Consider the following 27,114-nt stretch of genomic DNA (forward strand, 5'->3'; position numbering starts at 1 on the left):
CACACCAATCTATAATGAAGTACCAAGCGAAAATGCAAGAAACAGTAATCCAGAAACAATTGGAACAATTGACAGAACTGCATCCGGCTACTTCATAAACTTCGATGATTCCTCTGAAGGCTTCAGTGAATCAAAGACACAGCCATCATCAAAAACCTTTAAAGATAAAGCAAAAGAACTTTTGAATCAACTAAAAGAAACATATCTGATTTCTCCATGGATCGAATTTTGGGTGGGTTTTGGTGCATTTATCCTCATACTTTGGCTCATCATGGTACTTACTTTGGGACGCTTCATTGAGGGAAAATATGCTAAAATGGACACAGCAAGTCAGAAAATCAACTTGATCCTCAAACCACACACATCTTCACACGTCGAGAAAAGAGAACTTTCTTCAGTCAACTTCACAGCCAATCCGATACCGGTTGGGTAGCCTGGGACAACACTGACTATGAAATTTATGGTCCGGTCGAAATCCTGAAATATCCACACCAAATTAAGATCTCATTGAGTGACTTTGCAAAACCAAGCTCATTTGCTGATGATTGGGACTTCGAAAGCATTAATAATATGATGTCTGACTTAGTAATGTCTGCTAAATTTACCAAACATGATTATTTGCAGGGTTCTACAAATTATGATAGTATGTACTGTTATAACCACTATGGTAACCATTTTTTACATAGATCTGCACAACCTAGAAATGTTTTAAATTATAATCAATGGGAACATTGTGCAACCCCTCCAAAAGGAAGCTCAAGAACCTTCTATGACAAATATTCATACTTTTCAGGTTTTAACACAAGTAATGCTGAAGCATTTTATTTCAAATTGTCAAACAAGACAGGAACTAAGACCATGATAACAAACACAAAATTGATATATTCAGACTCATTCTTTGAAAAAATGAATACTTTTGGTTTTGATTATTGGGACAAAAATGTTGAATTGAAAAGTGTTTGGGGTACAAAAGAATGGCAAGTACAGGGTATAGAATCTTTGTTTAGAGCCTGCATGATCCCAGAACAAATGATATTTTTAAATGACACTGTTCAACAAACTACCTGTCTTGGCCTAGCCAAAATCAAAGACTTAAATAAACCGTCTATTCCAAAGCCAACAATGAGCAGCAATAGCTCTATAGATGAAGAGATAGACGTAAATTATGTATTAAACCAAAACAGAACACATCCAGATTGGAAACAGTGGTTGATCTGGCCCACAGATACTAATAACTGTCAAGACAGATTCCTGAACAAAACACAGGGGTTCAAAATGACCAGGCCAGACCTTAGATATCCTCAAAGACATCACCCAGGGATAATAACCACCTACAGTGTGGGCAAATTATGCCTTCAATGGCTACAAACTTCCACACTGGCAGAAATTAAGCAACACCTAACTTTACTTACTGATGGTGCTGACTTGCGTGATTTCATTATGGGACCTCGCAAACAGCGTCAAAAACATTTCATAGCAGCCTCTGTATATGCAGCATACAATGAGGCCTGGAAGGTTACTCAAATTGAAACAGCAGAGAGAATACGGGAAATTGACCGTATTAATTTGGAAAAATCACTTTCTGTAGTGGACAATGGGTTAATGACTCTGTCCTCCAGAATTTTTTCTTTGGACAGCATTGTGTCTTCAGCAATCGACATATTATCGCAAGACTTACTGTTATTACAACACGGTCAGTCTCAATTGCGTTCTATTGTACAGCTTGGCTGGACGTTACAAAATCTACGTTCAGGCTATGTGCCTTGGCGTTTAATCAACACAACGTCACTATTCCAAATCTTTAACCTTACTGATAGACAAGTCAGTATGGCACAAAAGGGTGCTGATTATACAATCTTGAGCATTGAAAAACTCGAAAGATTACCAGTGACAATGTCAGAACGACCTGTCAGTGAATGGATAATACATGGGATAATAAATATTCCAATCTCAACCTTCAGGTTTCAATACTGCCAAAAATATATACAGGCTGGCATGTACGAGAAATTGGGAAAGGGGTACATTAAAACAACATGGAACCTGCCCTATTCACATGCATGTGTCAGTAATAAAGGACAGAAAGTGTTTCTTAGTGGCAATAATTGTGCGATGTCACTAAGCGGCACGCTTCTGTGTAACGGAATTAGTTTGCATGGAGCCTGTGAAGGGAATTCATACAACCTTTCATGTCACCAGCAAGGCGCACCTGCAACAGAGATAGAACCATTCTTTCAAAGACTCTATAATGGGAGTTACATTCTTATTGTAGATCACAGATGTTGTAGTCTTATGCCCGGGACTCCTTATCTCGTAACTACGACTGCGAAGGTCAAGTGCTGTGGACGCTCATTGTTCCCCAGCTCCTTTCCAGACAGGGAGGCAAGGGCATGGCCCAATTTGAAAATTACTTCTATTCTAATAGATACTTTAAGCAGAATGAAAACAGTGCTTCTTCAGACGCCTACAAAGCTCACGTCATCAAAAGAAACGTATGATCTACAAGTCGCAAGGACGACTGCAGAGATACATTCATTGTTATCAACTAATTCCCCCATACATTTCGCAGAAATCCTGAATGAAATCTTAAATATTTCTGATACCAATGGGGTCTCAAAGGTATTTAAGACAGTATTTTCGATGGCATTAACACCATTCAAAGCCATACTGGGTATTTTTCCAGATTTCGTCCATTCGATTTTTGGCGGACTTCCCCTGATCTTGGGACTAATTGCAGGAATCCTATTCTTAGTCCTTATTTTTCGTTATGGCAACCCATGTCACAGACAAAACTCTTGCGACAAGGGAAGAAACAATCCTAGCCATTGGATACCGGGACCGGATATCAAAAATCCTGGGACTCTCCCGGCTTAGAGACCTGAACATGACTTGGTTTCTATCATTTCGACCAATGTGGCAAAGATGTGTTTTACCTGTATTAAGGTGTCTGCTATGCGGAGAAGAATGCGTGTTAGACACCTGTCTGACGCTACAATCGGATGCGCCAATGGATGCAGAAACATTGTTGAGCCCGATCAAGGTTCACGCTTTGTGCTGCCCTCAAAGGCTACCAATCCTGATGACGGCATTCGTGGAAGCTTCACCACTACGATTGAGGGGTAGTGAAGTTCAAGATGAAAGCAGCATCGAACAGGTACGACCTTCTGTCAGCAATGCGAATCAGAATGTCAATGGAGACAATCATGCGCACGAATGCATGGTTACACCTTTTTCCGAGTTAGTGGAACTTTCCCAGGAAGCTGTTGACAGCTTTTTCGAAAGCCTAAATGATATGATGTTCTCACCAGAGCAGAAATAGAGACTTTTGAGCAAGCTCGCACACGGCGTTCCCTGAATTCGGCCTTCAACTTTAAAAATAAAGTCACATGAACAATTTTACCTCCAGTTCACGGACAGCAATTTTTCAGCAGCCCCAAAATACTTTTGCATATTTTTCGGGACACTATCTTCTGCTTAAAGTAAGAACTATTCTTAGAGAACTAAGGTTTCTAAATTTTAGATAGCTTGTAGACATTAGCTGCCCGCTGGTATGTTCATAAATATTTTATTCTGTGATGGAATGGTCTCAAACTTTTTTTTCTGTATTAAGAGCCATTTCATGTGTAAATTCTCATATACCAAATAGCAATAATGTATACAAATGCGTGATTACTTTGGCAATATTCTACAGCTTGAGTGCATACAATACATATGATTGCAATTCTTCAGTATATTTGAAAAATTTCAAAATGCATTTATGTATTTTGGGGTGGTAAGGTATACACTATACTCTATAGTATGTTTTACTATGCATAGATTAGTAAATATGTCCATAGTTAGCGTGGAGTAGGTGTGATGTATTCCTATAGGTTCTGAATCGATCCCCCTATTCCTGACCCTATTCTGGTTAAACAAACCAACAAGTTAACTAGCAGTCAGCCCATGAGGCAGAAAACCCCCATGATGCAGATACCGTTATCTGACGCAGTCACACTACGGCACAGGAACGTGTTATCTGATTAGGTCATAACGCTTGCGATCTAATTAGACAAGCGATATTCCTCCAGCCCCTGATAAGGCATACGGAGTTCTCATAACAAATCAAACCTATGACAACCTGGGCAAAACCCTGCGGCCATTGTTTTGATTTCACCGAGAACTTCAGCAAAAGAATGTGCTAACGAGCAAGTCGTATGACATCCTTATTGACGTATCTATGTCCATCCTTACGTCAATCTCGGCACCTTAAAGGTATAAATATTACCGATATTGCCCTATGCAAACACACGCGGTGGTGACGAGACGGAGCAGCCATACTTGCCGAAGCGAAGAGCAGAGCAGACCCCGCTGGCGCAGCCCCGCCTTCCTGACGCGCTGAGAACGAGACGCGCTGCTTTCTCCTGCCGAGAAATCCAGCACCGGCGCTTCCGGGTAGCCCTCGCAGGCAGCCTGGAATATCGAGACCAGAGAGAGAGATACCATCCCTCATTCAACCTAGATTCCAGGTACAGAACTGAATAACCCCTCGCAGAGAATTCTTTAGTTATTCACTTGGCAAAAACAAACTTAACTTAAACTGTAACTTTCTATTCCCACCCACGTATTAGGCATAGGTCAGGTACACGGGGTAGGCGTATTTAGAAACACCAGTTGAGTACGTTTAGTCAAATGTATATGTGTATGTAATATATTTGATTCATTTTAAAACATCTTATGGCTTAGAAACCATATCAATGTTTTTACAGTATTATTTTATACTTCTGCTTCTAATGTATGCACTTTACTTAGCTATAAGTATTGCAATAATATCGATCCATTTCTCTTGTATGAGAAAAGAGACTGATCAATAAATAACACCTTTTTATTGAACACACCCGTCTCTTCCTTTTCTCTACATTCTGATGAGACTAAGAATGCACGTACTGACTGAGTAAAATAAATTGCCTTTTGTTCACACGACTCTCGAGATACACTCTTGATTAGGGGAGAGCAAAGTTGTCATGTTCTATGGTTGTCAGAAACTAAATCCCTTCTTGTCTAATCAGGGAAGTTAATTCCTTCCTGAACATTCGAGAAAGTTTCTAGTGAACTCTGAGCTAGCTGGCAAACCCAAAACTTTAAGTCTAATATCGACAGTAGTAGACCTAGTTAACATCTGGTCTAGGCCTTTACTATTGAAGGTATTATTCCAATGCGCAGAGCCTATTGGGATAATAGGAACTACACTACAACCTCTGCCAACTCTGAGGTACAGCTTTGTAAAATAAAGGGGAGTAAGGGCGGAGGGCATTGGACCCAAAAATTCCGACCCTTGCCTACGAACCACAGTATAGTAGACTGACTCTTACTCATTGTTACGTCAGGGAGCCATCAAAGCAATCGATCCACAGTAAGAAATACCCACCTCCATGGGCACCCGTTGCTGCAATGCTCTATATCCGTTTAGCAGGCAGATCAGGGAATTCCTCCATCAATCTCTAGTACCTTCTGTAGTCAGAGTTTCTCAGTGCACAACAGTCTGGCTGAGCACAGCAATAAGGGACTAGCCACCTTCTGCAGAAGTCTTCAATTATATTCAGCCATATGGGCCCGTCCCTGTAGACCGTCAATGTTGTCCTAGGGTATCTGGTCTGCACTAGCACAAAAGCAGCATTGCCCAGAGGCCACCACCCGCAAGCAACAGGTTCCCAGGTGTGTACCATCCATCAGTGCTGTCACATGCCCCCTCCTTCAGCCTCCCGGTCTAGACCTGCCCCTCTCAGATACCTCTCCATCTGTGATGTAGGGCAGTGATGCAAATTCCAAGGAATATCTCACCTCAGTGGGCTCCAGGCAGGCCTCAGTATCAAGTTCCCCCCCCCCCGGGGTACTGCCACACAGCCCCACCTTTTATTTATATCCAGGTTTATTTAATTTCCAGGGGCTATATCCATGAGGGAAAGAGACACTATCTGCTAGCGCTCCCACCGCAAGGAGCTCACTTTCCTGGCGCCCCATCACCACCACTCCTGGTGCCCACAGGGTGCTGATGCCTTTCCCAGGTCTGCGTCGCCTCTTCACTACTCTCTGCAGGATCAGGCCCCAACTCCGGTGGCAAGGCCAGTCAGCCCCGGCAATCCACACTGCTGCTCTACTCTGTGGCACCGCCCCACTGTTCTACGCTGCCCTAGGGGGGAGAAGGCCACCTGCCGAGCTCTTCCTGCTTCCAGCTCCCGGGTTCTCACATACCTCCGCGTGCCTCCGCTCAGCCACCTTTTCTTTCGTGGGTGCAGACCACATCCTGAGCCTCAGGTCTCAGCCCGCTCTGTATCAACAGGAGCGGCTTTATCGGGAAGCAGCTTTGTTGTCCTGCAACAGGCTGGGGGCCCTCTCAACTGCCCTGCAGGTCTCCGACCATGGTCTCTGTGTCAGGGGGCCACAACGCCCCACTGGTGCTGCTGGCAGATCCGGTCTCATATCGGGCTCTGGGCGCAGCTATGGGACCGCCACCATTTTGCCGACGCTGGGCCGTTGGTCCTCCACCACCCGGGTGCCTACCTCCTTGTCGTCGTCTTGTGCATCGGGTCGGGAACTCATCCAATGGGTCTCCCCAGTAACATACATGCCTGTGACCAGTTCCCCAACAGCTTGGGCCACGGATTACTCCAGGATCAGTGTTGGGCCGATGCGGAGCTATCAGCTCACACGTCCACCATATTGCCGTTCAAGCCACACTGCCAACTTGCATATTAGATTTAAGCACTATGCACATGGGCCTGACTTTGTGAAGGCACAACAGACAATGGTTTACATAGCATTAAATCTATTATTTTAAAAAATGGGTTCTGCTTTACTATAAACATCAAGCCCTAGTCTACAATGTTACATGGCTGTTTCCTTAAGTTATGTTATATATTTAGCTTCAGATGCAAGTGAAGAAACTTCTTTGCGGGCTCATATTTACAATTTGACATTTAGACAGCTTTAACCATCATTATTCCAGTTACAACTGTTATGTTAGGCATGTTTGTAAAGCACACTATCAATCAGGAGGGTATCCTGGCATTGAGCAGGTGTGTAGCCATGCCTTGGACAGGTGGGAGTAACCAACCAAAAAGCCAGATATTCAGCTTCTAGTGGAACTCAAGAAGTGAGTAGAAGGCTCGGATGTGTAATGGCAGATCGTTCCCTGCTTTAGTGGCAATGTGGGGGAAAGCCTGACTGTCGGAACTGGTTCTGTTTATGCAAGATGTTAGACCTGCCATCCTTGGTGTAATATCCCCCCTGACATTTTGCCTTCAGGCCTCCTGTTTTTCTGACTTTGATTTTGCTGGCCTTAGGATTCTGCACACTTTACCACTGCTAACCATGCTAAAGTGCTTGTGCTTTCTCATCTAAACATGGTACGATTAACTTATACCCAATTGGCATAGTTCACTTACTAATAAGTAGCTAGCACAGTGGTACTACATGTACCCAGGGCATGAAAATGAAATGCACCAAATGGGCCTGCAGCACTGATTGTGCCACCCATTTATGTACCCGTTAAAACATATCTTAGGTCTGCCATTACAGCCTACGTGAGTGCAGCTTACATTGTCATTTTGACCTTGCAAAGTAAACCTTTTGCCAGGCCCAAACCTTTCTTTTAATACATATGTCACCCCTAGTATAGGCCCTGGACAGCCCGGGGGCAGAGGGCAATGTATTTTAAAAGTGGGACATATACTTTTATATTTTACATGTCCTAGTAGGGGAAAACTCTTGCATTCGCTTATCACTACTGCAAGGTCTACCTCTCCCATACGATAACTTAACAGTTACCTTATTACATTTTATAAGTGTAATTTCCAAATGGGAACTGGTAACCAGTTCATGTTTGGTGTCTCTGGAATTGCAATTAAAAATTCTAATTTATGGTGAAGTTGGATTTTTTATTACATTTTTGAAAATGACACTTTTAGAAAGTTGGCATTTTTCTTGCCTTAGATATTTTGTGCCTGCAGCCTGTCTCTGAGTCACATGACTGGGTGAAGTTGACAGTTGGGCTTTGTGTATTCCTCTTAGACAGCTACACACAATGGGGAGCTTAGGTGTGACTGGATGGGCCATCCCTGGCAGGACGGGAGGGAAGAGCTGGGCCCAGCCCCACTTACACATAAATAGGCTGTGTTTCTGGCTCCACACAAAGGACTGCATACTCCCTGTAGTTAGTCTGGAGCCAGGGCTAGGAAGGCAGGTAACCTGTGCACTTCAAAGGCATGCCTCTAGAAGCTTCTTCACACTTCAAAGGCACAACTGGGTATGAACATTGGACCTCAGACACCAACTCTTCAGTACACTCTGGACCTGTGGATCCTCTGCCAGGAAGACGGGCTGCTTTGCTGCTGAAAGGACTGTCTCTGTGCTGGACTGCTGCTCTAAAGTACTGCTGATCAGATAGACTACTGCCCTCTTACCTGGTTGAGAAGGACTGAACCTGCATCTCTAAACCAAGAACTCCAGAGTGACTCCAAAGCTAGTTGGCTGGCCTCCTGATCGGAGGGGTCCCTGTATCAAACCTGCACTCCATCGCAGTCCCCCTGAACATGCTACTTAGTCGTGGTTTAGCATGACCAGATACCACCGTTGGCGCTTTTTAGTGCTATTTTCACAGAAAACTTTAAAATGGCATATCTGAGGTTCGACTGATTGGATTTTTGCCGTTTTGGTCTTGTCGTACTTATTAAGGTAAGTTCTATTTTGGTAACTTGGTGTGGGATGCTTTTTGTGTGGTGTTTTCATTTTGTTACTGTTTGGAGTGTTGAACAAAGACTTTACATATTGCCTCTAAGTTAAGCCTGACTGCTCTGAGCCAAGCTACCATAGCGTTGAGCACAGGTTAATGTAGGGTTGGCTTTTGTCTCACTCTGACAATGATTGTGGGTACTGCTTGACCAGGGCTCACATCCCAGTCAACCAGTAAGCCAATTCCTCACACAAGAGATGTGTTCAAGAAGCATTCTGGCCAAGATGTCTAGAATGGTTGGGGAAGAAATGAATTAGGAAAAACAAAACAAAAATACCAATTAAATAGATAAACCAATGTCTATATTTCAGGCAAAGGCATATGCAGTTAGGGCCTTCATTAGGAGGGCTGAAGGAAGTGACCTTCATATATTGACATTAGGACTTGGACAGCCTGCATCATCATAGCCGTAGGCTTAGTATTATGTACTGGAGTCTTCGGTGTGGGTGTCAATTTTTCAACACAATAAGCACAGCAAGCAGGAAGGCAATGTATGCCCAGGCAACATGGGAAAACTATAACTGTAATTGCTACCAGAGAGATAAGGATCTTCCACCCCCAGGATGCTTGCAGACCCCAGAACCAACCAGAAAGAGTCCAAGTACCATTCCCTTGGTGGATGTCAGAGGCGAGCCTATGCAACTTCTGTATAGCAGCATATACGTTAGGAGTGTGGTCCGATATGTACACGCAGCAACTGCTGCCAATGATGCGACAGGCCCCTCCCCGGTCAGCAAGAATGATGTCTAACACCATCCGGTTCTATAGAGCAACAAACCTCGTAGTCTAGAGCTCAGCTGTAATATTGTCAAAATTCCTACTGTGGTATTAATGACTCCGTCTACAACTCTGGTGAGCCAACAAATGTTAAGACTATTGGACAAAGGGCCCCAAAAGGGTATGATACCCATCATAGCATCTGTGAACTGCTGCAGAGTGGTGTCTGTCTGATCTATGTCTTCTGTATTAATAACTCTTCTAGTTCAGAACATATGGGCACTCCTACGCTGCAATTGATGGTCCTTATGATTATTGGGCGGTGCTATGTACACTGGGGGAAGGAGGAAAGAGAGGTAACATATACTTGAGAATCCCCTGGTAAGCCAAACATAAGCTTTAGTTCCACAAACAAAGTAAATATTATGCAGTGGGAGCAAAGGCGCGCTACTGCTCGTGCTTACGTATATGTATAGTTGCAACTAGTCTCTCTCACGATTACCTGTCCAAGCCCTCAAACACAGAAATCAGCTGTTGTGTTGATTACTGACACCGGCATTGCCTCATCCTGAGTAATATTGCGCATTTGAAAGGAGAGAAAATATTCAGTGACGTTGAACCCCATTTCATTTTGAAACTGTAACATTTTTCTCTCTCTCATATACGTTCATTCAAGCTGTCGGAGACAATGTATCAGGGGTCCCTTGTTCTCCTGGGGTAAACCCTTGGTGAACACATATATATTCTAACACTGTGTGATAATCAGCAAATGTCATATTCATAATACAAGAATGATAATTAATGTATACCATAGTAAACAATTCAAACCATCCCTCACAGCTCCCCAGATAGGACAAGGACAAGGATAACATACTATCACTCTTATGTGTAACTGAAGGAAGCAGTCCACATATCCAACAATTAGTAACATTAGACGTATCATGGGCTTGATGGAGTGTTTGTAAAAACACATTATCTGCATATGTCTTTCTGTGTTCACCTTTATGAGAGGCCAAAGTAACAAACATGAATTCAGTGGGAAGAGGCGTTGTACCTATCAGATAGTGCACAGGATATTTCTCCTCAAGGAACCATACTATTCCAAGTACCACTAACAGGGAAATCAGAACAATCCCCATGAAAATAATTTTGCTCTTTGTTGACCAACTAGACTAACCAGACTCATCCCGCCCTAAACGCGAATGGCTTTTCCTCCTCAATTATTGAGTGAGCAAATGGATACATTGTAACCAGAGAAAAGGAAAGGCAATGGAGCTGACAACAAGAAAACAAGAAGGGGTGCAAATGTTCCCAGTGTCCTTCTGAGCCTCACTGGTAGACTCCTATTGTTCATCAACATTGGCGCTGTTGAGCACCGACGGGGGAGCTAGGCAATCCCAGCTCTTCTGAAGAAATCCCATGTCGCTCAGGATAAGGTACTCCCTTCCAAGGGAGCACACTCTATTTATCCTGTCCAATGACTGAACAATACTCCAATTTTACCTCTCCCTATTCTACTGCGGCCTGACTTATTGAATCTGTCCCTGCTAATCTGACTTTTCATTTGGTGCACTGTTCTTCTGTCGGTGCGCAAATTGTACCTAGCTACTCCAGGCACAGAAAGGTCAGCAAAAAGGTGTTCAGACACAGAGGGGCCAGTGGGCTGGGACTCAAGCACAGATGGGCTAGCAGAGCGGGGTTCCTGAATGGCCCGGACTTCAGGGGGCACCGCTGCATTCAACACTGCATCATTCTCATTCTCCATTTGGGTCTACTTTAGCTGGGCATCCAAAAGGGGGACAAACCAGGGCACCTGTTCCCACTCTGAGTCCCCGATGCCATCAAGAACCCATTGATCGTAAGGAAGGGGCAAAGAAACTCAGCGTGAGGGATTGTTATGAATCCAGTTCTTTTGACCGGTGACCTTCACAGCAGTGTGGGTGGCAAGGGCACCTGCACTGGCCCCTTCCACCGCGGATCCAAACTTCCTTTTCTGTGGTAATTTTGCACCAAGAAAAAATCACCGGGTGGTATATTGTGTCCTGAGCCCCTCAGGTACTGGCAGAAGGACGTCTTGGATCTGTTGGTGAATAGAATGCAGACCTTTAGTTAACTCATATAGGTAATCTACCAACAGAAGATAATCAATTTCTGAGAATTTACGAGGCCACGGTACACCCCACACATTTGCTGGGCATCCACACACAACCTCGTAAGGTGACAGTCCTGACCTAGAGTGTGCTGTGACTCTCGCATACAAAAGGGCTAATGGTAAAGCATCTGGCCACTGCAACCCTGTGCTCTCCTGAATCTTTGCCAATTTCAGTTTGAGAGTACAATTGTACTTCTCAACTAAGCCTGCTGACTGGGGGTGATGAGTGGCATGACATTTCTGTTTGATATGTAGACCTTCACACACTAACTGAATGACCTTCGAAATAAAATGGCTGCCATTATCACTCCAAATCAAATGGGGCAAACCGAAATTAGGGAAGAACTCCTTTAGTAGTGCCTTTGCAGTCACCACAGCTGTGTTTTCTTTAGTGGGGTAAGCCTCAACCCATTTACTGAAGGCACAAACAACCACTAACACATATTTCAAATTGTTGACTCAATGAAGTCCATCTGGAGGACCTCAAAAGAAAAAGTGGGAAGGGAAAAATTACCAGGGTGTGTAGGGGTACCTTTCCCGGAATTATGCATCATGCATACCATACAATATTTAACAAAGTGGGCAGCTGTCTTTGGGATATTGTCATTCTGACATACAGGGTCTAACAGTTTGTAAATACCCTTAGCACTGATATGGGCTGGGCCATGGGCCATTGTTACTACAGGTAGAACATATGCATCTGGCAACATCCATCTATGCTTCCCTGACTTATCAATCTAACATCTCTTATCATTCATATTCGCTGTACTTTCTTGCCACACTGCTAATTCCTCTACCGTGCCTCGCTCTGTATCTCCTTCACATTTTCAAGTGTATCCTCAAACATGGAGAACTCAGGCACCCGCCTCGGGGGACCAGCTAAAAACATTCTTTTCATTTTAGTTTGGGCTGTCTTCTTAGCTGTCTGGTCTGCAAAAGCGTTCCTCTTACCCGCATCGTCAGTGACTTTCTTATGGGCGCTGCACTTTATTATGGCCTATTTATTAGGAAGTGTCAAAGCAGAGAGAAACCTATGTATAAGAGGGCCATGCTGGATGCGTGTCCCATGGGAAGTAAGGAACCCATTTTCTGCCCAGAGCCGCCCAAAATTGTGGACAACCCCGAAGGCATATTGGCTGTCAGTATAAATATTAACAACCAGTCCCTTGCTCGATTCGCAAGCTCGAATAAGGGCGACTAGTTCAGCTGCCTGGGCGGACTGATAGGGAACTCGTGATGTCTCAACTACTGTATGCAGCTTAGTAATTGCGTATGCTGCAGTAGTGGTGCCATCCGGTAATTTTAAACAAGAGCCATCAACGAATAGTTCCCCTTGGGGGTCAGATAAGGGAACACCAGTCAGGTCTACCCGTCCCTTTGTCTCCCCCTCCTGCCAAAAAATGCAATCATGTATATTAACGTCCTTACTCTTGAAAGGGAGGGGTTGCAACATGGCTGGATTTAGAGTAGCACATCTTTTAAATGTACCATGTGGTGCAAAAAGGGTCAATTTGTAACGGGTCAGATGTGCACTGGTGAGGTGCTTTGTCTTAGTTTTATTCAAGTGTATCCACAGCATGGGGTACCATGACTGTGAGGTCAGTATCAAGTACGAGCTCAGCTGATTGCCTTATAGAAATGGCCACTGCCGCGACCGCTCTTAGACAGCTCGGGAGGGCTCTTGCGACAGGGTCAAGAAGAGCAGAAAAATAAGCACCCGGCTGTTGCTTACCTCCAAAGGCCTGTGTTAAGACAGAAAGCTCACAACCAGCCGTCTCATGTACGTACAGCACGAACGGCTTCATGTAGTCAGGCGTACCAAGCACAGGTGCCGAGCAAAGCAGAACTTTTAATTGCTCAAAAGACGGCTGACATTCAGATGTCCAAAGCAGAGGTTTATGCACATCCTTAGTGGTTAGTGCGAGCAGGGGCTTTGTAAGTAATTAATAATTAGGGATCCAATGGCGACAGTTGGAAGTGATGCCAATAAAAGCGTGCACATCCCTCTGAGTTTTAGAGATAGGCATCTTCACAATGGTGCTAATGTGCTCAGGGGTCAATCTTCTACCCTCTCTTCGACAGTAGGTGACCTAGATAGGTGACCTCCTGTCGACAATGTTAAAACGGGACACTTTATGTTCACGGTGAGCCAAATGGAGCAATAACTTAACCGTACTGTCTTTGCATCTCTTTTCAGTGTCAGATGCTATTAGTATATCATCCACATATTGAAGAAATACATTACCTGAGGGAAGCGTGAGGGAGTCCAATTGGTCTTTCAAGGCTTGGCTATATATATTAGCGCTCTCGGTATAGCCCTGAGGAGCACTTCAAAATCCAAAGAACTGCGGGCTAGAATAAAACCGAACAGGTGTCTGCTGTCAGGATAAATTTGGATACTAAAGAATGCATTTTTCAAGTCAATGACAGAAAAGAATTTAGCAGAGGAAGGGGTCATTGTCAGAAGGGCAGTAATGTCAGGGACCACCGGTAATTGAACTGAACTCAGACAAGACGGAAGTCCTCATCCTGGGATCATCGCCCTCCGCCTGGGACGACTCCTGGTGGCCCCCTGCCCTGGGCACCACTCCCAAGCCAACGGACCACGCACGCAACCTGGGCTTCATCCTGGACTCCTCCCTCTCGATGACCAGACAAGTCAACGCCGTCTCCTCATCGAGCTTCAACACCCTGCGCATGCTCCGTAAGATCTTCCGATGGATCCCCACCGAGACCAGGAAGACCGTCACCCAGGCACTCGTCACCAGCTGACTGGACTACGGGAACACCCTCTACGCTGGAACCACAGCCAAACTTCAGAAAAGACTCCAACGCATCCAGAACGCCTCCGCACGACTCGTCCTGGACATCCCCCGACAAGGCCACATCTCCGGCCACCTGAGAGACCTGCACTGGCTCCCCGTCAGCAAGAGGATCACGTTCAGGCTCCTCACCCATGCACATAAGGCTCTCCATGACCTGGGCCCCAAGTACCTCAGCGACCGCCTGACCTTCTACACGCCCACCCGCCAGCTACGATCGACCAGCCTCGCCCTCGCCGCCGTACCACGCATCCGTAGAGCCACCGCCGGAGGAAGATCCTTCTCCTACCTGGCAGCCAAGACCTGGAACTCCCTCCCCATCCACCTTCGGCTGACCCAGGACCATCTCTCCTTCAGGAAGCAACTCAAGACCTGGCTGTTCGAGCAGTAACGGACCCCTCTCCCCCCAGCGCCTAGAGACCCCTCCGGGTGAGTAGCGCGCTATACAAATGCTATGATTGATTGATTGATTGATAATTGAGGGACCACTATTTTATTAACTGCGTGCAGATTGATCACAAAATGATACACATCTGGATGATCATCGGGGGATTCTGACGATGCCTTTTCTTAGAATGGGAAGAATAGGGCTATTACACACATTGGCTGTTGTCTCTTCAACCACTCCCGTCTCAATCAGGTCCTGTATAATCCGCAACAAAGCTCGCTCCCCGCTTGTGGAATTTTGTACTGGGGAATACAAGGCAAAATGGCATTGTCTTTAACTTTAATGGAAACCGGGGTAATTTGCAATAGTCCTACATCCGTGTCACCTGTTGCCCACAAGTGGGCGGCACATCCTTAAACTCAGCAGGAAGGGGAGCATTTGTGGACAGACACTGCTTAGAGCTGACCACATCAAACCAATTGTCATGTAAACACCTTCCAGAGAGCAATAAATGGTTGTATGAAACTTCTTTAATAAATGTAAGCCCATTACATTTTCTCCACAGTTTGATGTCAACAGGAACGGTGCATCCACAGTAAAAATACCTATAGTCAATGTAAGAGGCTTGGAAATGGGGCTTACAACCAGTACACCAGAAAATCCTACCGAAACGTTATTATGGCCAGACAGATCTGCCCCAGAGACCCATGACTGAGAAACCAAGCTATTCATTGCACCTGTATCCACCAAGAATTCCTTAGCTGAGCCATGCAAATCTGCAATAACATAAGGCTCGCACTGATCTTCAGGTATCTGGAGTGGTCCCTCACTCTGTCCCTGGCTGTCCTAGCTGTGAGACATTCCTGTCACTTTGTCAAAATCATAGTCATCGTGGTAATACTGTCCACCCCTTTTTTCATCACAATAATTACTATCTGAATGATCCTGCGATGTGGCAGCATGCTGGGCTCTGTCCTGTCCACCAGTTCCACAACCCCGTCCACTAAAACCTCATCCTGTAGGGGCTGTGACCATCTGCAACAACACAGGACACTCGCTACGCCAGTGTCCCTCCCCTTTACAATATGCACACTGATTGGGCCCTACAGGCGTGGTATTTTAGCTGGTCCGAGGCACCACCTCGTCCTCTACCACTTCCCTGAGAAGCCTGCTGCAACAACACCTTTGTATTCAACTCCTTGTGATTTCTCTCCACCTTCTCCTCATTTTCCCTGTGCTCATAATATTGTGCCATACTCAATATTACAGAAGGGGAGGATGTCATCCAAGTGCTCTCCAAAGCCTGCAACTGAGCCGCAATCTCTGGGAGCAGGTTCGTAGTAAATCTGTTAATAAACAATTGGACACCCCCCTCCACCGACAAATACTGTCCGCTAAAGTCCCAAAACACACCCTCGAGCCGAGTGAAAAAATAAAACACACTTTCATCTTTCTTCTGGCGACATACTGTTAACTTGGCCCAATTTTCTCTTCTTGGTGGAATAAGAGAATGCATATAAGAGATAATTCGGCCAGGCAAGGCTAGTATCCCGGCCCTAGGCTTCTCACCAGGGTTCCTTTCCTGATCCCATTCTTTAATCTGATTCCATGTACCACCCAATTCCGCACCATGGTCCTGTGTGTGTACCTGCCTCCAAATATCAATGGGTACCAGTAAACCAAAGAACATTTCAATATCCGCAAGCGTCATCACTGTCGATGAAGGAGCCTTGGTCAGTTCCTTGTAGTAGGCAGTAGGATTTTTCCTTGGGTCAGGTAACTGAGACTTAAGGGACAACACCTCACTCTACTTCCATGGAGTATAAACCCATTGCTCTTGGAACCAAGCCTCTACCTTTGGGCTGATAACAACATCATGCTGATCTTGCTGCTCTGGTATTTCTGGGGGATATATGGGGTGCACCTCCCTCATCAGAAACTGAGACACCATCTTCTGGCTCTTATCAAGCAGCCTACTCCGGTAGACAACCATCGTCACAACATTACCAAACACCTGACCAGGTGCCATGTCAGCAACATAAACATGATCTTTAATATCATAGATAATCTGTGGAGCTGCCTCATTAAAACACTGCTCCCAAAGCCCAATCAAAGTAGCCAACATGTACTTAAGGGCATGCTGCTGGACAAAAGGCTCATAGTCTTTCATCACCTCCCACACACCCTCCACACTGTAAATGGGGTTACGAGCCCACTGAGCTGCCTGGTTAGCCACCACCTTTTTCTCAGCCTCCCCCACATTAGATCGTATCAATGTCCGTCCTAACCGGTCCTTGAATTTCATCTAGTCCTTATCCTCATGGCCACGTATTGGCATATCAATTTTTTGTTACACCTGGGACCAGGGAAAAACGTAGGGGTGAAAAAAGAGTTAACAGGTAATAACGTTGCTACTGACTGTGTTGTAGGCGTAAGAGCTGGCGAGAGGGATGGCGAGACAACACATGTTGCCGTAACACCAACATACATGTTTGCCACAGATGGTGAAGGCAAAGAAAGGACAGGAGGTGCGGTGGCCAAAGCAGATTAAGCAGCAGTAGCAGAGGCAGAGACAACAGAAGAAGCGGGTGACTGAGGCGGTGGAGAAGTACAGGGTATACCCTCTGCGGGACATACGGGGCGGGGGTCGACCATCCAACAATTCCTCCACAAATTTATCATTATCATCTCGGGTAACATAAGACTTTTCACATTGCAATCGAAACTTCCTATCAGCACATTCTATTCCTTTCTCTGTTTTCTCTCTAACATACACTACAGCTCTCTGAGTTACTGTCTGCATCTTTCCCTTCCGGGGCTCCTTCTCTGCTTTAATTCGTCACTGTTTAGCCTCCTTTTGCCATGTTCTAAGGGAATCAAACAGCGAATGCCTACTTCTTCTTGCAAACAATTTATCCTGCAGGACTTCCTTCTGTTAGGAAATTATGTTTTTGTTCATCGCAAGTGCCCATCAACGGCTACTGCAACTCAGCATTTTCCCTTGTATATATATATGCCATAATGTACTAAACATAAAAGAGCCAAGGCTGTGTTTCACATACATGTCGAAGTTGGGAGTGACTTCTGGGGGCGCAGGCTGACTCTCTTCCAAATGAGCATCAGTAGAACAACAACGACAACCCACACAACATAACTCACTGAAAACGGAAGTGGTTCACTATTTATGCAGAGCAGATACCAGCAAATATCTTAGCAAAGTTGGGCCTCAGACCCCTCCAAATATAAACCAAAATGGTACAATGTTCACAAAAAACTCAAACAAATTCAAACGCTTGTCCAAAAATGGTGCTCAGACCGCACCAAGCACAAACCAAAATGGCGCCGTAGTCACCACAAACCAAAGCAAACTCACCTGGTGCACACAGGTCGAAACAATTTATTCTCCACTGCCGGCTCTTTGGACCAAACAGTCAGATCCAAGGGTTTCGCCGTTCAGGACACCAGCCGGGATGACCGCTGGCGAGGGAGCTTTTTACATGTCTAGATGGGTTATTTAACAGGTTACACTTCATGTTTACACTGTAACAGTCATTCTTCACAGAGTTTTACAAATTACCCTGCAAGTTAACATTGCAGCATTCTGGCTACACAGTGTATGCCTGAGGTCATGTTTGCACTATTACTATGGTGAATGGCACAATGGGTTCTGAAGTCCACTACTAGCAGTTACATTTCAGGCCCTCTGTGCCTGTGCACATTTTAAACCATGCATTATAAGAAATTACAGGCAATACAAATATGTCAATGAGGAATAAGCCTATTTAACCATGGTTAAAGGGAGATCAAAGGTACTTCATTACTGGTTAGCAGAGGTAAAGTGCACAGAGTTCTAAAGCAAGCAAACATATAGGGTATAGAAAACTGCAAAAAATCAGGAGTGAACATGTTAAAAAAGGCAGACTTCCTATAATGATGGATGATTGGCCACCCTCTCTGATGCAACACCAGCCCATTTATTATACCACTAATCCCTCAGAAAACCCAACCGCCTAGAACTCTTATAGCAGTCTGTATGGGAGCCGATCTTCCAGGTGCCCTGATTTTTTTTAAACAAACAATTTTTATTGCAGATTCCAATGCAAGTATTACAGTATATTTGCAATTACGTTTGCGCGGGACCCCAGATTCTCACATTACGTCCAGGTAGTATGTACACAGCCTTATAACCCGCATCCCTGAGGCCGGGTGGCGTTCATCGCAATCAGTGCATCCTCCCCACTACTAAGCGTCAGCACGTCTAGTGGTCAACCGCCATCTGCTTTTAACTTTATATCAACAAGTCCCCCCCCCTCCAGCATCTAATCAGTGTGTATTGGGATTCTTGGCATCACTGGGACGCTACCCCTCCCTCCCCCTTCGCACTCCCCTCCCCCCTCCCCTCTGGTGGTCTGTGGTGTCCAGTGCCTGTGTCCGGAAGTAGTATGCTGAAGTGTGTTGGTGAGCTACGGAGTTTAGAGTGAATCATTGAGTGTGTGTGTCCGTGGTAGGTGCAAGGGATGGCGCCGCCTCCCCCTGGATCCCTGGGTCTACCGCTTCCCCTTCCTCCTCGCTCTCCACTGCACTGTCCCTGAGTGCCTGGACTAGGATTTCCCATGCCAGTGCCGTTTCCTGAGCCTTCTCGTTGGACCCCCGTCGTGCTAGTTGGTATCTGATTGTGCTCTCTGCCGCTGCCCATTTCCAAAACTCGGTCAGCCATTTCCGGTGTGTCGGCGCCGTCTTTGATTTCCATCCCCTGGTGAGCTCCCTCTTTGCGATAAGTAGTCCCATGTCTATGAATTTGCCCGTCAGTTTGTTTTTGCGTGTGTGTGGAAACCAGTGTAAGAGTGTAGTCGCACTATCGTATTGCAGATCCCTGTCTGTGACCTCGTTCAGGGTGTCGCCTACCTCCCTCCAGAAGTCCTGCAGGTGTGGACAGCCCCTCAACATGTGCAGTAAGTCCGCACCTAATAGCGCACACCTGGGGCACGCTGCGTCCATCGCGCCAAAATATCGTGATATTTTATGCGGGGTAAGGTAGGCCCTATGGAGTATATAGAGGTGTATTAATTGGAAGCGGGCGTTTCTGGTGCTGTTCCTGGTTCTCCGAACCAGTTGAGCCCACGTCGTGTCCGGGATTTCCCTCTGCAGGTCCGTCTCCCATTGGGTTTTTAGACGCGTTAGAGGCTGCAAATTATCCTCGAGTAGCCTGGAGTGCAGACATGTAACCGCCTTAAACGTCCCTGCAGCCATCATCGTGTATTGGCATACTGGCGATGTTGGGGGTTCAAGCAGCCCTTCCCCCCAGTGCGCTTGGATCACGCGTACCACGGCCGCATGCAGTAGGTAGTCTCCCCTCGGGAGGTCGTATTGCTCCTGCAAGGTCTGGTATGGCACGAGCACCCCATCAGTGTATAGGTCCCCCACCATCTGCAGGCCAGCCTCCTCCCAACCTTGGAGGTTCGACCAGTCGCCGCCATGTGGAAATGCTGTCAGCATACCTAGCGGGATTTCAGGCGCATATGGATGGGCAGGACCCGCCCGCCTCTGCATGCGATTCCAGCAGAGCCTCAGCGTCCGTTCTTCTTGGGACAATCCTCTGAGTGTGAGTTTCTGCTGTAAGGTAATATACGCCAGTACGTGGCGGGGGGTGCCTGTGTCCCTCTCCTGTTCCGGGCCCCGGTATACCCTTGCCACCTCCTGCGTGAAAAACTGTAGCTGGGCAGCTAAATAATAGAGCTCAAAGTCCGGGACCGCGAGTCCGCCCTCATTCTTTGGGCGGGTCAGGGTCGCCAGAGCTATCCTCCGCCTGCCAGTGCCCCATAAAAAGGACACCACCTGGGACTTCAGGCGTCGAAAGACACTTCCCGGTATCCACACTGGGAGAGTCCTAAAGAAGTACAATAATCGCGGTAGGGCAATCATTTTAAGCAGAGATACCCGGCCCGTCATGGATAGCGGAAGAGTAGCCCAAAAGGTCATGTTACCTTGCAACGTACGGATACAGCGGCCTACGTTGCCGTCTAGCAGGTTTGCGGGCTCATGGTAGATATGTACCCCTAAATAAGGGAGACAGTCCGGCTCCCAGCGGAGCCTGGGACGGGCCCAGGGGCACCGCTCCGCCCTCCGGAGTGGGAAGAGGCATGTCTTTGCCCAATTTACTCTCAGGCCCGAGACCTCCCCAAATCGTGCTAAAAGGCTCTCCGCCCCCTCCACTGCTTCCTCGGCGTTGTCCAAGAACAACAGGAGGTCGTCCGCGTACAACGAAATGTAGTGGTGGGTACCGCCAACTTCCAGCCCCCGGTAATAGTCACCTCTCCTGGCTAGCGCCGCTAATGGTTCCATCGCGAGGGCAAATAACAGGGGGGAGAGCGCACACCCCTGTCTAGTACCCCTATGCACTTCATAGGGATCTGATATCAGCGCCCCTATCCGAACCCTAGCTCCAACCGACGCATAGAGCACCGCGGTCCATCGCACATAGCCCTCACCGATACCAAATCTGTGCATCACCCTATACAGGTAGCACCAATCCAGGCTGTCAAAAGCCTTCTCTATGTCGATCGCCATAACCATAGGGGCTCTGGCGAGCGGTGGGGGGTCCGCCACGAGCCGCAGCAACCTGCGGATGTTGTGTGACGTGTTTCTGGTGGGTATGAAGCCCGACTGGTCCTTGTGGATCAGGTCCTGCATGTGGGCCACTAACCTAGCGGCCAGTATAGTACTCAGTATTTTATAATCTGTCGTCAGCATCGACAGTGGTCGGTACGACGCCGGATCAGAGCCGTCCCTACGCGGTTTTAGTAGGGGAATCATGATCGCCTCGCGCATCGAGCGGGGCAACTCCCCTATCTCCTTTGCCTCATTGTATACGGATTGGAGTCGTGGTGCCAGGACATCAATATATTTACTATAAAATTCAACTGGTAGCCCATCTACACCCGGTGTTTTATTGCGCGCCATCCTTTTTATGGCCCCTCTAATTTCCGCCAATTCAATCGGGCCCCCGAGGGCTTCTGCTTGTTCCTGCTCGAGGCGTGGCAATTGGATCTCCGATATCAAGGCGTCTATCATCTCGGCTCGGTCCACAGTGTCCCTCCCATACAGCTGTTCGTAATACGCCCTAAAACAACGTAATACGCCCGGCTGGGTGTTGGATAAAGTGCCATCCGCACTCGTCAGTGAAAGTATCGGAGCGGCGCCCCTGCTGGGGTTAGCCAACCAGGCCAGGAGAGTCCCAGTCTTATCTCCCTCAGCAAGCGCCTTAGTCAGGTATGTTTTATAATCAAAACTACGAAGGCGCTCCACCTCTACTGCCACTGCCTCTCGCGCGGTGCTTACCCTGTCCTGCAATTCGGGGCGGTTTGGCCGCTGTTTCTCTACTGCCCGCAGGGCCCGCTCAGCCTTGTCCAGGTCATCCACTAACGTCCGCCGTGCACCCGCAAATTTCCCTATGCAGTGCCCCCTCACCACCACCTTCAGCGCGTCCCACTCCACGGCCCTGGATGAGGCAGTTCCCTCATTCTCCGCAAAGTATTGGGAGATCCTTTCTTCCAACGCTCCGCTGAACGGTGGGTCGTCCAGTGTATCTGGGCGAAGCCGCCATGTCGGGATCGGTGAGACTTCGTTCATCCAAGCGAGCGTGAGGAGCAAGGGGTTGTGGTCCGATATCGTGCGTGCCAGGTACTCAGTCCGGGCAACCGAGGGCATTACCGAGTGCGAGCACAGGAAAGCGTCTATGCGGACATGGAGGTCGTGTATGCCCGAGTAGAAGGAATAATCCTTCTCAGTTGGGTGTTGTGCGCGCCATGCGTCCGTCAGGTCCCACCTCCCCTGCCAGGTAGATCTGTGTTTCGCTAGTCTGTGTACCGGGGATGCTTGCAGTGGTGGGTGCGATCTGTCCAAGGTGATGTCCTCTATTGAGTTGAAGTCACCCCCCATCAGCACCGGCCCAGTTAAATAAGAGGCCAACAGCCTGGATAGCCTGGCGAAGTATGAAGCCTGCTCCACATTCGGTGCATAGGCGCTACAAAGAACAATCTGGCGACCCCTGAGTAAGCCCTCAACCACTACATATCTCCCGTCTGGGTCTACCGTGTGTCTAGTGACCTGAAAGGGAACCGCCGCCCGGATCCAAATTAGTGTCCCCCTGGCAAATGCCGAGTACGTGGTGCAAAACAGGTGACCCCTCCACCGCCTTTGCAAAGCGACCCCCTCTTTTTTAGTTAAATGGGTCTCTTGCAAAAAGGCAATATCGACCCCCCTACGAACAAGGTGGGAATGTATCTTGTGCCTCCTCGTCATTGAATTTAGTCCCCGCACATTCCAGGACACACATTTCAGCGAACTGCCCCATTGCCCCAACTCATTCGATGCAGTCCAAGAACAGTACTCATCCGGACACCAGACACCATCCCGCCCCCCCCATCCCCAACGCCCCCCCCCCTTCCCCCCCACCCCAAACCCCACCTCGAGTCACCCCAACTACTCCAGGCCCCCCCACCCCCAGAATAGGACCCAACTGCAAAGTAGTCGCTCCCATCCAAACCGGTGAGCAAACGTGCCCACTAAACTTTGGAAATCGCAGTAAACACCACGGAGGCCTTAAGGGCCCTGTGGAACGTGAACTGGCTACCGACCCTTGCCAACCTCGTTCCCATACCCCTCCGCCCCACAGTACTCAATGCGACTCATAAAAGGAAACATCTCACAGTGGTCTGTCCCAGTGTTCGTGGAGGCGTCGCCTTCAGAGTTACAGCTCTCCGCGATCCCGGACAGCTGTCAGGGTTCGATGATCTCCCCAGAAGTTTGCGGCGTGACCTTCGGGCCCCTGGCGCCTTCCAATCCCGACAGGTCAGTGTCCGAGCCCGTAGCCAGGGCCTCCGAGGCCGAGTCCCTTGCCGAGAGTGCCGGCGCCGTTCCCGACACCTCTTGCACCGCCTTTAGTGCCGCCCTCCGTTCTTCCTCCGTTTGCGAGGTCGTCGGCCTCCTGGAGCCCCGGCCGTGGCTACGAAGCCTACGAGATCGTCTGACGGAGTAGTTCTGGCGCTCTTCCTCCGCCCGAAACCTGGCTCCGTCCGTTCCGGCTTTGTAGGTGTCCCACCAAGTCCACGCCTCCGCCGAGGTTTCAAAAAACAACGCCTTCTCGTCTACAATCACCCGGAGTTTGGCCGGAAACAGCAGCGAATACTGCAGCCCCTCTGTACGCAGTTCCTTTTTGATAGAGAGGAAGGAGGCACGCTGTCTCTGGGTCTCAAACGTGTAGTCCGGGAATAATGTAACTCTGCTGTTATCCACTTGAAATGGGCCTGCCTCCCTGGCCCGCTGCAGGAGCCAGTCCCTGTCCTTGTAGTGGAGCAATTTGATGATCACTGGGCGGGGCGGCAGGCCCTCACGCGGGGGTCGGGAAGGCACGCGGTGCGCCCGCTCCAAGGTGAAAAAGGGCGACAGGCCCTCCGGGGCAACCACAGTTGTTAACCAGTCGGTCAGGTAGCCCACCATGTCCGTGCCCTCTTTTTTTTCCGGAAGGCCCACCAGGCGCACATTATTCCGCCGACTGCGGTTTTCTGCATCCTCTGCTCTCCTCTCCAGGGCCTGTAGCCGCTCCATCGCGTCCGTGAGCCGCCCCTCCATTGATTTTTGTGCCGGCACCACATCTTTTAGGGCATCTTCTGATTCCTTGACCCTGTCCACCAGCTTCGCATGGTCCGCCCGCAGAAGCCCCAACCCTGTTGCCACCTGACCAATATCCTGGTGCAGCGCCTCCTTCGTGGCCGCAATGGCGTCAAGTATCCGGTCTTGCATCTGTTGGAGCTCCGTTGGAGGCCGCGATGAGTCGTCTGGCGTTTCCGTGGATGGGCCCCCCTCTCCTTTGGGTCCTCTAGGTTTCCCCATCCTTCACCCACAGAACGGGACCGGGCCCTCAAGACCTGTCGGGCAGCGACGATGTCCCCGGCAACAGGCGGGTCGGCGGCCCCTCGGCAGCTCTGCTACCGGCCCAACGTCCAGTGGCGCAACGACTCCGCAGGAGAGGTCCGTGGGGATCAGGTCGGGCACCAGTCTTGGGGATATCACTTCGGAGTCACACAGTGCGCCTCCACCGCCCGAGAGCCAGGGGTCCGCTCCGGGGTCCACGCAGCAAGCACCAGCCCTCTCTCCCAACTCAGCTCCTCCTCAGGGCGTCCGCGCCATGCAACAGTGGTGGGTCGGAGCCGCCTCCACCCAGAGAAACAAGCAGCCAAGCCCCGACCAGTTCCCCAAACTTTCAGCGTCCCGCAGGCGGGGGGCGCTTCAGCAGAGCACCGGGGTGAGGCAGGCGGTCTCAAGCGGTCTCTCCCAGCCCCCTAGGTCGGAGTGCCGGTAGTTCCAGGTGGGTCTCGCTCAGATCTCGAGGCCGGGCCGCAGCGTCTCAGGAGGTCTCAGCCGGTCTCTCCCAGCTCTCAAAGTAGGGGTGCCGGTAGTCTCAGGCGGGCCTCCCCCCACAGCTCGAGGTCGGGGCGCGGCGGCCCCAAGCAGTCCCAGGCGGGCCTCCCCAAGGGAAAGGACGTGGTCCCCAGCACACAGGAGTTCTCCGACCCAGAGTCGCCCGGGTCTAGCGCGTTGGTGCGGCGGCCGGATCCGAGCCTCTGCAGCGCTCACTGCCAAAGGTAGCGCCACAGCCCAGACGGGTACAGGGACCTGAATCACCGGCCCCGAGACCCGGTTCCAGAGCAGGCCTCCCGGGCGGGGCCCGGCTGCACCGGGGTCGGCTCCTTGCTATGGGCAATCCGCCAGGGCCAGGGATCGGGCAGCAACCACCGGAGTCCGGGCCGCAAAGCCGGGGTCTGGATTACCCGTCTCGCAGAGGGGGCGGAGCCTCGCCAAAGCTCCGCTTGCAACCGAGCCGCACACCGCCCTCAGGGTCCGCCGGTACACCGGTCAGCTGCAGCCTCCCCTCAGCAGTCAGATGTTGCGCAGCTCTCCGTTCACGGGTAGTAGGAGCCCATAAGCGGACTCGCGGTGTCCTCCCGTTTTCGCAGGTCAGGCAGCCGCCATCTTGCGCTCGGAGGGCTCGGGGGATCCTCGCTCCGCAGTGTCCTTTGCGGGTGTTCCCGCGGTCCGCCACTCCGACCGGGACAGACCTGAGTATTGTCTCCGGGATCGACCCGATTCCCACGGGGATCCCGGGTCCACAACAGGATAAACGGCGGATGATGGGCAGAAGGGTCGGGAGCCTCGTTAGGCTGCGGCCGTCTGCATCGGCTGCTAGCCACGCCCCCTCTTTCCAGGTGCCCTGATGAGCCTAATCTCAACAATTGTGGTATGCGCCTACAAGACTGGACCAACCACAAGTTTTAACTGCTCTATTGGCCCTTCCTCTTAAAGAACCTCACTATGTGGGTGGCAAGATCTGACAAGAAACTCTGGTTGTTCTATTGACCAAGCAGCATCATCACAAGAAGCCTGGTCAGAGTTTCTACAATTCATATAGGGCCAGGTCTTCCAAGTACCTTTGCAGGTTAACAATTGCCTAGTAGGCTTATGCCGATGTAGTGTTCTTGAACAAATCATCCCACTCATACTTTTACACCCTGCGTTTCTTAGTTATGTGCTTTAAGGATTTGTGATGGCATGCTAAGCTTTTGGCTAGGCTACAGGGGGGCAATGCCAAATGTGTTGCAGTCTTTTCAACTCTCTTTCCCCACCTATTGAGGTTGGTTGGTGCTCAAGAATGGAAAACGTCTGTGAAGCACCAAAGAAAGAAAACTCCTTCTCTGGGGTATCACAGCCAAACTTTGATACCCCAGAGATCCCAATTTCTAAACTGCGAATTAGGATGTGAAAAAATCTGACTGCGATAACCCTAGGGCACTTAACCAAAGAAAAAACAGACTGTGATACCCTTAGGTCATAGGAACAAGAAAAATAAGACCTCAAGTACATTGGGCACACTAGGCCCAAAAAGCAACAACCACAAAAAAAACCATGAAATATTTTCTGCACTTACCATCCAAAATACAACTGTGCCATTGATTGTTCCTTTAATTCCACTTTCTACGTCTAACTTCTTGTTCACCTCAGTACATTTTTATCTAGAGAGATTTAAACCTATTGTGTTTAAGAAATAATTAAAACACCTATTGTTCAAGGAACACTATCAAAAATCGATTCCAGAATGCCACAAGTGTGAGCAATTAAGCAACATAACATCGACTCTATGAGGTAGGGAACAAGGCTGGAAAACATTTAGCCTGGCTAGACAGAGGGGAACATGTGAACCGCAGGGTGTTGGAGA

The sequence above is a fragment of the Lissotriton helveticus genome, chromosome 7 (assembly GCF_964261635.1).
Source record: "Lissotriton helveticus chromosome 7, aLisHel1.1, whole genome shotgun sequence".
Classification (NCBI taxonomy): domain Eukaryota; kingdom Metazoa; phylum Chordata; class Amphibia; order Caudata; family Salamandridae; genus Lissotriton; species Lissotriton helveticus.